Source organism: Sceloporus occidentalis, unplaced genomic scaffold (assembly GCF_023333645.1).
Source record: "Sceloporus occidentalis isolate IW3139 unplaced genomic scaffold, rSceOcc1.0.p SCAF_45, whole genome shotgun sequence".
Lineage (NCBI taxonomy): Eukaryota > Metazoa > Chordata > Lepidosauria > Squamata > Phrynosomatidae > Sceloporus > Sceloporus occidentalis.
In genome coordinates, this window is record NW_028317025.1 from 5,953,784 (window position 1) to 5,966,917 (window position 13,134).

Below are 13,134 nucleotides of genomic sequence, written 5' to 3' on the forward strand. Positions count from 1 at the left end.
TTTTACCCGCCCAGATAAAATTATCGGTATTTTTTTGAAAAACTATAATCCAAGGAGGCGGGAACCTGACCGGAATCATTCGGAGCAAGTATAACCATTTGGGAATTGTATGATCTAATAACATTCATTCTTCCAAGCCAAGAAATAAAAAGTCCGTTCCATTCCTTGGTTTGTTTTATCAATTCATCCCGTAATTTACTGTAATTAATTTCTATAATTTCAGATATTTTGAGTGGGATTACCACTCCCAAATAGTCAATTTTATAAGCATCCCAAGTGAAATCGTAAGATTCCTCTAGACTAGCTTTTAATATGGCTGAAAGATTCATCATTGCAGCTTGTGACTTTTTAATATTCAATTTGTAATTTGAAAACATACTAAATAAATTAATTTCGCCCATCAGGGAGTCAACTGAATTTAACGGATCATACAAAGATAATAATACATCATCCGCATAAAGGCAGATTTTATTTTCCAAGTCACCGATTCTTATGCCCTTAATTTCTTTGTTAGACCTGATTCTAATCGCTAATGGCTCGAGAGTAAGTAAATAAAGTATGGGTGCCAACGGGCAACCCTGTCTAGTCCCATTATTTAATCTGAACCATTCTGATCTAAAGCCTTGACCCGCTACCATGGCGGTAGGTGTAGTGTATAACTGCACCTATAAATCCTTTGCCTATACCATATGACCTCAGGGTTTGTTCTAAAAAGGTCCAATTAACCCAATCGACGGCCTTTTCTGCATCCAAGGCATATACATATATTGAGGGGGACTAAATTATGTATAGCTAGAAACTGGAAAAACATAGTCCCAATTAATCATTCAGAAATTATAAATCAAATAGAAATACAACATAATCTGGAATATGGAATTTATTTTGATAATAAAAAGGTACTAAATTATAATAAATTGTGGGACCCATGTACTTCATATATTAATAATGAAAATAGAAGATAATAGCCAAAACAGATTTAAAGCAGAATATCCCCTTCAACATATAAATCTATAAACTCTTAAGATGTGAATAGACGAATTGTATTTTGGACAATAAATTAACCTACATATGTAATATTAGTATGTCTTAATGCAGAATATAGTTACATAGTTATATAGGCTGAAAAAAGACATGCGTCCATCAAGTTCAGCCTTTCCTATATCTGTTAATTTGTTGCTGTTGATCCAAAAGAAGGCAAAAAAAACCCCGGTTTCGCTCTTTCCAATTTTGCACTAACCAGGGAAAAAAATTCCTTCTTGACCCCAAAATGGCAGTCAGATTTCTCCTTGGATCAATAAGCTGTTTCCCCATAATTAAAGATTATATCCCTGAATATTATGTTTTTCCAGGTATCCATCCAGTTGTAGTTTAAACGTCTGTACAGACTCCGATAAAACTACCACTGCAGGCAGAGAATTCCACATCCTTATTGTCCTTACTGTAAAAAACCCTTTCCTCTGCCTTAGACTAAATCTCCTTTCTTCCAGTCTGAACGCATGACCACGTGTCCTATGCATAGTCCTGTTTATGAACAGATTTCCACACAATGGTTTGTATTGGCCCCGAATATATTTATATAATGCTATCATATCCCTTTGAGGCGCCGTTTTTCTAAACTAAACAGATTTAAATTAGTTAACCTTTCTTCATAACTATAGTGCTCCATTCCTTTCATTAATTTTGTAGCCCGCCTCTGCACCCTTTCTAGTGCTATGATATCCTTCTTTAGAATAGGTTCCCACAATTGCACAGCATTTTCAAGGTGCGGCCTTACCATTGATTTATACAGAGGCAACATTATATCTTTATCCCGCGACTTGATGCCCCTTTTTATACACGACAATACCTTACTGGCCTTAGCAACCGCAGACTGACATTGCACATTGTTGCCTAGTTTGTTGTCTATAACAATTCCCAAATCCTTCTCATTTGTCGTTACCCCTAATTCACTACCGTTTAGGGTGTAGGTTGCTTGTGCATTCGCTACCCCGAAGTGCATAACTTTACATTTATCTACATTGAATTTCATCTGCCATTTATGTGCCCAGTCCCCCAGTCTATCTAGATCCCTTTGCAGCACTGTAATATCCTGCTCGCCCTGTATAACTTTACCTAGTTTAGTGTCATCTGCAAACACAGAAACATGACTTTCAAAGCCTACTGCCAGGTCATTTATAAATATGTTGAATAAAATTGGTCCCAGAACAGAACCCTGAGGGACGCCACTTACCACTTTCGACCAGCTTGAAAATTTACCATTTCTAACAACTCTCTGTTCTCTATCTCTAAGCCAATGTTCTACCCAAGAACAAGAATTTGCATCTAGACCAATTTCCTTCAGTTTGAATACTAATCTATTGTGTGGAACCGTGTCAAACGCCTTGGCAAAATCTCCTCCAAAAATCACATAAATAAAATTTTGGGGTACGAATGGATGAATGGATTCTCATTTATTAAACCCGATGGTATTTTTGATTTTTCTTGATATATATGAGATATCGATATATTGTTTTTCAAATTTTGTTGATGTGTTGTCTTTTTTTGTATGTTTATAATAAAAAAAAAAGAAACATTTGAGGTAATGTGGTGTAGGCACAATGCTCTCCTGACTCGAAGACAGCACCAAGTAGTGATTGGAGAACTGGGCATACTAGATGCGCCGAATCTGCCATCAGATTCCATGTTTGGAATGTCAAGGTAAAAAATTATTTACTATATACTTTTGACCCTTCATGTCACCATATGCATGCTCAAAAACTTCGTTTTGCATGTTCTTGGTGGACCCCAGGAATCTCTCTTGTAAATGGAGGAAACCCCTGATGCTCATGATGTCCATTGGGGGATTCTCTCTATATTCAACAAGGAACGTAACTAGATGAATCCTCCTGAAGGATATCACTGGGGGAAGGGGATTAAAATATTTTTTTCTTTTGAAAAGTGAGAACTTTGAATCATAGAGCTGATCATAGAGGTTTCTGGATGAAGTGCCATGTAGCCCTCCTTTCAAGATCAAACTGGAATAACTGCTCAAAGACCCTAGCACATTTTGTTCCAAAGTTTCTACTTTTCTGACACCATCAGAAGGCAATGCCCAAAAGAACAAAAATTAAACCTGTTAAATTTGTCATAGACACTGTTACTCTTAATCTGCCCATTACTGACAGGCAGTTTGAGAAGACAGCCTTTTCACTGCATGACATGTATCCAGTTGTTACATCATGTTGAAAAAAAGAGACTTACTCAGTTTACCCACCCAATAGTGAATCAGGGAAAAAGTGAGAGGCAATATAAACTACATACTAAATTCTGAAGATATATGGAAACGTATGGGAAGCTCTATTAACATTGACATAGTCCTCCCCTATGTCTGCCACCCCTGGCATAGGGGACGACTATGTCAATGTTAATAGAGCATCCTATTTGTGTACTGAACAACAAGTAATGTAACTCAAAATAAACCTTACCTTTACAAAATAGTAAAAAAATATTTTAACACACCAGTGTGTTTTTACTTACGCTGAAGCTGTGAATGTGTCTTCATTTTCATTCTTTCAAAGGAATTCTCCAGAATAATATTGTTAAAATTGCTAAGTACAAAAATAAAAAGGCAAAAGAATAACATGAATAATAATCTGCATTTCTTTCTACATAATGACATCTTTGAGACACACAGTGTGCACCTGAAGGAGAGATGCCCTTCCCAGTAAATTTAGTTCATGTGTTACTTATATACAGCTAGCCACACCCTGTAAAAATGGAATAAATATAAAGGACATAAACTAAAATTTGTTCCAAAAGCATTTTACAGAAGACATGTTATCAATTAACATTAACATATTTTTGAGTACTTAATATATTTTATTTTTACTTTTACTGATACAGACTTAAAAATATATAGTTAATGCCAGTCTTTGTTTACAAGCATATAATGGGCATTGTTTTGTCAGGAACAATCCGGCAGGATGAAAAAAGGGTAACGGAGCTCAGTATGCAGGAAGAGGCACTTAGTGGATAAGGCCCACACAGAGTCAGGAACAGCCAAGGTACGGTACACGAGCGGGCAGCGAGGTACAGAAGGGTCAGGCAGATGCAGAATAAGATCACAAGCCGAGGTACGGTACACGAGCGGGCAGCGAGGTACAATAGGGTCAGACAGGATCAGAATCAGGACACAAGGTGAGGTATGGTACACGACCCATTTAGTAGATAAGGATCAGGCAGGAGCGAAGTCAGAGGGAAGCCAGGTAGGTACACGGAATATCAATAGGAAACATGCACTCAGGATGTAGCAGGTAAGCACAATAACTTTGCTCAGTGCTCGGTTTTAAACTTGCCGCTCGGGGAAAGCCCCGCCCCCGAGCGTGATGACACGGAATCGTGTTCCCGCGAAGTCTCCCTGGACTTGTATGTCAAAGTTATGGTTAATGGGGTATTTAGGATTAATTTAGGGGCAGTTATGGTTGATGGGGTCTTTAGGGTTAATTTCAGGGGCCATTATGGTTAATGGGGTGTTTAGGGTAAATTTAGGGGCAATTATGGTTGATGGGGTGTTTAGGGTTAATTTAATAAAGTTAACTGAAGGTGCAGTTAGAGGTAAAGGGGGGTAAACTAAGGGGAATCTAAATCCTGGGGGCAGTGAAGATTATTAATGTATTGATTTATAAAAGTATGGTATCACTGATATTCTCTGGATGATTCGAATCTCTGTAAGATCCAGATCCCTGTAAGATTTGGATTTTTTGAATCTTTTGAATCATTTGAATCTTTTGAATTTTTTTAATCTTTCTTTTAATCATTTCAATCATTTGAATCTTTGAATCATTCGAAGGACTCTCTGACTCTGAGTCATCGTTCCTCTGTGAATTAATGAGCTGTAACCTGATCCCAGAGTCTGTGTCTGAGTGCTCTGCAGATGACTCACTCTAGGATCAGGTTACAACTGCATGATTCACAGACTGAACTGCTACAAATGAATCGTCCAGTCTACTGAACCGATTCATCTGGATCACTGAAAAGAATTCGTTCATGATCCAGACATTACTAATATACACCAATCAGCCATAACATTATGACCACCTGCCTAATATTATGTAGGTCCCCTTTTGCTGCCAAAACAGCCCAGACCTGTCGGGGCATGGACTCCACTAGACCTCTGAAGGTGTGCTGTGGTGTCTGGCACCAGGACGTTAGCAGCAGATCCTTTAAGTTATTATTATTTGTTTTATATAGCGCCATCAAACTCTGTAGCTCTGTACAATCGGTAGACAGGACATGACAAGTAGTATGTAACATAACAAATTGACTTACAGAGACAACAGGTGAGGAGGGCCCTGCTCAAACGATCTAGAGGGATTTAGGGTGTATTACACAATAGGTTAAAAGTAAAAGTGCCATTGTAAGGGATGGACCAGCCACACTAGTGTAAGTATTGCATTAGAGGGACTAGGAGAGGTGAGCTAAGGGAATTTGGGGGTGTAAATGTGCAATATTATAAACATCCTTAAAGAAGTGGGTCTTGAGGGATTTTTTGAAGGACCAAAGGCAGGGGGAGGGATGGATAGAGCGGGGGAGGGCATTCCAGAGGATAGGGGCAGCCCTGGAGAAATCTTGTAAGCGCGCATGAGAGCTAGAAATCAGAGGACAGGATAGAAGGAGATCATTGGATGAGCGGAGAGACCGGTTAGGAGTATGTAAAAGAGTCTAACACATTTAACATCTCTTCTAACCCCAAAAATATAAAAGGACCACATGTAATTATTGGTATAGGCAATAGTCAAAAATATGTCATAAATAAATGATCACTGAGATATATTAATAGGCTTCAATGATAGGGAAAGGGGTTTCCCTGACTTTAAGTATCGTATGAAGACTGTAAAAGGGCATTACAATATGCTTACAGTGACCACCTAAAATAGGGTTTAGACGTGTAAAGACCTTAGTAAGCATGTTTGAACACCCAATCAGGTGAAGACCAATAGATTGAAATCATTATCCAAACCGTATATAAGCAAGGCATTTGTATGGCATAGAGAGGCATGGGAGGAGAGGTTAGGGGAGATGTACTTGCCATCCACGGACTCTTCACATCCCGAACGCTCCCTCGCTCCATCCTCAGGAAGGCATAGGACAGATGTCATGAACTAACTTCTTCTCAAAAGGTTTTGTACGACTTAATGTGTATTATTTTTGTTATCTACTTTTTATATTCTTCATCTATTTTTGTGTTTATTAACCCCTTAATGACAAAGCCCGTATATGTACGGGCTCAAAATGCATTGTTTTCAATAGGTTTTGGCACCGCTCCTTTGTCCTTAAGGGGTTAAAAATTTTACCTTTGCTTGCACCTAAGTGAATCTGCCTATTTTTGTGACGCATATACATATATATGTGTTGTTCCAGCTATACGAAGTTTGTGTTGGCCCTAAATTTATTACAGAGTGTATTTAGAGATGAGTGAGGAGATGTAGGGAGGGGAACCGCTGTGAAGGGCTTTGAAAGTAAGAGTGAGGATTTTGAAATGAATCCTGAAGCGCACAGGCAGCCAGTGAAGAGACTGACAAAGAGGAGTAAAGCGATGGGAGAGGAAGATAAGTCTGGCAGCAGCATTCATGGTGGATTGTAGAGAGGTGAGACAAGGGAGACTAGCTAAGACAGTTACAGTAATCAAGACGGGAGATGGACAAGAGCCTTAGTGGCATGCTGTGTTAGGTAGGGACGGATGCGGGCAATGTTTTTAAGATGGAGACGACTGAATGTGGGGGGTTAACAAAAGGGTGACACCAAGACAGCATGCATGAGTAGACAGGGAGATGATGGCACCATTAATTGAGGAAAATTGTTGGTGGAATCTTAGCATTGGAGGAAGGGAAGATGAAAAGTTCTGTTTTGGAGAGGTTAAGTTTCAAGAAACGTGCAGACATCCAGGTAGAGACAGATGCAAGGCAGTTAGTTACACTAACAGATCTAAGACAGAGGGAGAGGGATCAGGGGAGAATAGATAGATCTGGGTGTCATCAGCATACAGGTGGTATTGAAAGCCAAAGGATGAGATCAGTTTGCGAAGCGAGAAAGTGTTACTGGAGACGGAGACGCTGAAGGTACGATCAGAGCGGTAGGAAGTGAACCAGGAGAGAACAGTGTCATGGAGGCCGGGATCATGAAGCATTTGAAGGAGAAGAGGGTGGTCCACAGTGTCAAAAGCAGCAGAAAGGGGGCGTGGCCTGCTGCTCAACAAGATGGCTGCTTAGGCTTTGTGCTCTGCGGTCCCTCTCCGATGTTTTAAGCTGTCAGTGCGAATTTTTCACCTTTTTTTAGCTATGGGGAAGCACACTCGATTGCCTGGCACCCCCAGATCACAGCCGCAAAAGGAAAAGAGCTCCCATACCTCTGTTAAGAAGTATTTCCAGGGTCCGCCTGAGCCGGATTTCGGAGACTCTGCTTCCAAGATGGCTCCCTCTCCCGCTAGTTCCCACGAGGATGGTGCGGACGATAATGCTTCGGAAACATCTCATCTGGAGGATCCGGCACTCCGTCAAGTACTGAAAATGTTGCCTACGAAGGAGGAAATGATACCTCTGATCGAAAAGGCTACGCAAGGCATAAGGGAGACGCTCTCTGAAATTCGCTCTGACGTTCGCCAGTTGGGAGAACGGGTAGCTGCTACAGAGGAGGACAACATACGCATTATGGGCACGGTAGATCTCCTGTCACAACAATTCTCGTCTCACACCGAAACGATTAAATTGCTGTCGCGGAGGCTAGAGGATCTGGACAATAGAGGCCGGAGGAATAATCTTCGGGTTAGGGGCCTGCCCGAATCGGTTTCCCAGGACGACCTGGCTTCTACCTTGCAACATTTATTTAATACTATTCTTCAGAGGGCTCCGGACACCATGATAAAGTTCGACAGGGCTCATAGAGCTCTGCGCCCCAGAGGCGATTCTGGAGGTCCCCCACGAGATGTTATTTGTCGGCTACACCATTACCCACTCAAGGACCAGATTTTGCGCAAATGTCGCTTGCATCCGACTCTCAAGTGGCAAGATGCCGACATCTCTCTTTTCCCGGACTTGTCCCCCATAACATTGCAATCAAGACGCCTCCTGAAGCCCCTAACGACGGCCCTACGTGACGCTTCCATCCCTTACCAGTGGGGCTTTCCGTTTGCCCTTATTGTGAGACAAGATTCCTCTACGCACGTAGTTCGACAAGCTTCGGATGTGCCATCGTTTTTGGATGCCCTCGGACTTCCCAAAATACATGTTCCAGACTGGGAACCGTCGTTCGAGACTCCTTCGTCGCTTAGAGACCCTGCGCTGGAATGGTCCCCCAAGCCGAGAAGACACAAGCGCCAGAAGACACCGCGCCCGTGATTCTCTTTCGGATCCTGGGTCTCATTCGACCTCCATCCTTATGGCGGCGGACTTTCTGACTTTCGCGACAGCGGTTAATGGGATATGCGTATGTTAAGTATTGTACCATATGGGGCTAGATGTTATTTTTCATGTTCCTTAAAAAAGTAATTTTTTTTTTTAATTTTTTTTTTTTTATTATTTTTTTTTATTTTTCCCCCGCACACTGTACTTTCCCTGGGGCCTAGGGATTTTCTGTTCTGGCCTCTCTGGTCTTCCCTGCACACTCTTATGGGGCCTTGGTGGCATGCTTTTTATTTCCGCATGATTCCTGCTTATGTTTAGTTTCATCTTCATCACACATGGGGACGGTTGCCTTACTTTCACCAGGTCCTGCCTATTCCGCCCCCTTCTGGTCTGCATGCGGAATGTTGTGGTTCCAGGATTTACCACTGGCTCTGCTTCTTCTCGTTCCCACACACCCACCCCTCCACATACGGGGCAAGGTTCTCTTTTGCTGTACGGGAGGGGGGGGGTTATTATTATAATTTTTATTTTTTTATTTTTTTTTTTGTACATTTTGATATACGCTCGACTATGCGTTTCCCTTTTTCCCCCATGTTTCTACCCCATACAGGGATTTCTATTGCTCGCACTGATCTATTGCTACGTTTGCACCTTTGGGTGCCTGGCGGAGGGGCTGCGGATGCCACTCTGCTCTCCAGCCATTCCATTGTTTCTTTTTCATACTAATTTACACTGTATTGCAGTCACACCTGCCCCCACCAGAGCCTACCCTCCGAGTCTTCTCGGACTTGGTTAGGGTTATTGGCCATGTTCTTGGTCCTCCGGCTCACACATGGATGCTTCGGCATCGGGCTTTCTTCCTGCCCATGTTTGATTTTGTTTTTTGGGTTTCTGTTAATTGTTTTATGTTATCTGTTCCTTTTCCGTTGGAGAGTCATGCATACTGCTTACCGTAAGTTGTCGCTTCCTGGTCTTTACCAGTTTACCATTGTGTTATGTCTCTAGACTCACTTAGGTTTACGTCGCTAAATGTCAGGGGCCTCAATAAACCTCAACAGCGGTCCAAACTGCTTTATACTTTACAGTCTTCGCATACTCATGTTGCGTTCCTTCAGGAAACGCATTTTCTTTCTTCAAAACAATTTGCGTTAACAAATAAATACTTCCACTCCGCTTATTATGCTAGCTCGCCCTCCTCTAAGACTAAGGGGGTTGCGATCCTCATCCACAAATCTGTGCCGTTCCAATGCACGGACGTATGGAAAGACCCTGAGGGTAGGGGTCTGTTTCTCAAAGGCTATATTGGTGCCCATATGGTCACTATGGCCAATATCTATGCCCCTAATAGGGATCAGGTTCTCTTCTTGGTGAAAATGCTATCTAGATTGGCAGACTACCAGGAGGGCCTCACCATCTTTGGGGGTGACCTCAACATGGTATTGGACCCACACCTTGACTGCTCTGCGGGTAGTTCCCACATCCCATATTCAAAAATCAAGCGTGTCAGGCGTATGCTGTTGTTGAATCAGTTGGCAGACTCCTGGAGATCCCTACACCCGACTACCCTTGACTATACGTTTTACTCTTCCTTACATGACAGGTATACCCGCATAGATGCTCTTTTCATTTCACACAAACATCTCTCTTATCTACGCTCCACCTCTATCGGCGCTCAGACTTTTAGCGACCACGCGCCCGTTCACCTAGTTATTAGGTTACCCCACGCCCCTAAAAGGCAATGGTGTTGGCGACTCAACGAGAATTTGCTGGGTATCCCCTCCCATATTGACGACTTCTCTGATCACCTTAAACGCTATTTTGCTGAAAATGATTTGGGAGATATATCGATCCCGACGCTATGGGAAGCCCATAAGGCGGTCATTAGGGGGCACTTTATCCAATTGGGGGCCAGGCTGAAGCGTGCTGACCAACTGTCTATTGTTATGGTCGCACGGAAAATTGCTGAACTTGAGATCCAGCATAAACTTTCGTTGGACCCAACTACTTTGACCCAGCTGAACACTCTTAGACACCGTCTTTCAACTCTTCTTGACTCAAAGATGAAACAGAAGTTCCTTGCTACTAGGAGCCTTTTCTATGAACTAGGCGATAAGCCTGGGAAGCTTTTAGCCCGTGCATTGCGGGCAAAGAGGATAGCCACCTTTATCCCTAAGATAAGAGATTCGAGTGGAACCTTGCGCCATGAAACTAGTGAGATAGCTAAATGCTTTCAGGAGTTTTATACTAATCTGTATAATCTATCGTCCGGCCCCGATCCGCATGTCTCCCTGTCTGATTTATCTGACTCTTACCTAGCGAAGCATCTCCATGTTAGACTTCCGAGGGACGCTCGGCGGGATTTGGATGCTCCTATAACAATGGATGAGTTGGCAAGGGCGCTTAAGTCCATGCCAAGGGGGAAATGTCCAGGCCCAGACGGCTTTACCCCCCTTTACTATCAGAAATTTTTGCATATCTTGGGGCCTTATATGATATTTCTGTTTGGGGCTTGTAATAAAATATATATATATAGGGCCAAACACAAACTTCGTATCAGGAACAACACATAAATATGTGCGTCAAAAATAGGCAGAGTCACTTAGATGCAAACAAAGGTAAAACATTTAATACGAACAAAAATAGAAGAAGAATATTAAAAGAAGATAACAAAAATAATACGAAACAAGTCTTACAAAACCTTGGAGAGGAATTTTAGTTCATGACATCTGTCCTATGCATTCCTGAGGATGGAGGGAGGGAGTGTTGGGACGTGAAGAGTACATGGATGGCAAGTACATCTCCCCTCTACCTCTCCTCCTATGCTTCTCCAAGGCCTTAACTTATATACACAGTTTGAATAATGATGTCAGTCTTGTCAGTCTATTGGTCTTCACCTAATTGGGTAAACATGCTCACTAAGATCTTTACACGTCGAGACCCTATTTTAGGTGGTGGCTGTACGCATACTGTAATGCCCTTTTAGAGTTACAACTATACCCTGCATTAGCAAGTTACTATCCTATCTATAGAATGCCTGTTCAGCAAATCCTTCATTCCATATTTTAAGGTCAAGGAAACCTTGAAGCCTATCATTGAACTATTGCCTATACCAATAATTATATATGGTCCATTTCTTAATTGAGGTTTATTAGAATCTTTTACAATTCCCCCTGATGATAGGATAATATCCTTATCATATATTTTCAAATACACACATTTACTCACCATTCGTATCACATTCGTATCACATTTATACTACAATCACATCACACTTTACCTGGGACCATATGATAATCATTAGCATGAGACACCCTTTTCTCTACATTTGTTATGGAATGAGAGGATTGTGCTCTTTTTATCATTTCCCTTAATATTCCATCTCCCTTATCTACTTCATACTTAACATGTTTATATATCTTACTTATTCTACACATAAAAAAACTTTGATAAACAATACATAATAAAACAAGTATAGCTATAATAACAATTGGATTTAACAATATATTCCCAGCTGCGGATTTTACCGAAGATTGTGACCACATATTTACTGATTTTTTAAAATTTGACCACCAATTAACTCCAGACATATCATTCCATTGATGTTGAATTTGTTCTAATTCACCTTGTTTATGTTGGAAAACAATTTCTGCATCTTTCAATTGTTGCTTTAACATGGCCAATAATCCCTTATCTTTCTTTATTTCCTCTGTCCATGTTTTCCAAGGAAAATGGTCTATCTGTGTCAGATTAAATTGCTGAGGTAGTGTTCTTAAACGCTCTGTACCTATAGTGGAGACATTAAACTTTTTCCCATCTATCTCCAACTTTTTCAAATCACCTTCTATGCAATATAATCCTCTGTGAAGAGTATCATTATGCATACAATTTGAAAAGAATGCTCTGACCAATGACTCCTCCTTCATTACTTGAAAACAAACTTTCCCTATCTTTACTTGAGTCATTAATTCATGCATAGATGTAACACTTTCAATCCTGGCCTCACATGATGAATGATTGTGAAAACAAGAATGATAGACAACCTTTTCTTGCCCTGGAAGACATATTACTTTAGAAACAAAATGAAGACAAGCTGAAACATCTAATTGTTCCAGATTTTCCCCATCAAATACAAAATCTGTATACCTTAAATTATAATGAATCAATTGTGTGTCACTGACTGGAATTCCTAAAACTGTTACTGGTACCACTACTTGTTCAACTCCTGCCACTGGGATTAAAGATGTCCCTATACAAAAATCCTGATCACAACCCATCCATTTATTAATCCACAAATCAATATGACCCAGACCAAAACTATATTTGTCAGGTAAGCTTTTCAACAAACCCAAAGGTGTAATACCACTCTGTAAAGCCTGTGCAATCATCTTTAGATTAGTGGAATATTCTATCTGTATTTCCAGGCATGCTCTTGACACTTGATTCTCCTCTTGACTCTCTATTAAGTCTAAAGTGGCATCCTGTAAGTGAGATACAGACGACCCAATCACAGTAGCAGAACTTAGAACCATTTTTTCCAATAACTGATTTAACCCTTTTTGTACTTTTGCTCCCTGACTTCCAACATAACTCACGGATCCCAAATCGGATTTAAGAGTATTTATATCCATAGTATTAAGTAAGCTTCCTACCGAACCAACACCCCCCAAGATTCCCTCAATAATACCTCGTCTACTTCTTGCCATTCTCAATGGATTTTGTCCAAACCATTGAGCAAGACCTTTTTCCATGTTAGTAA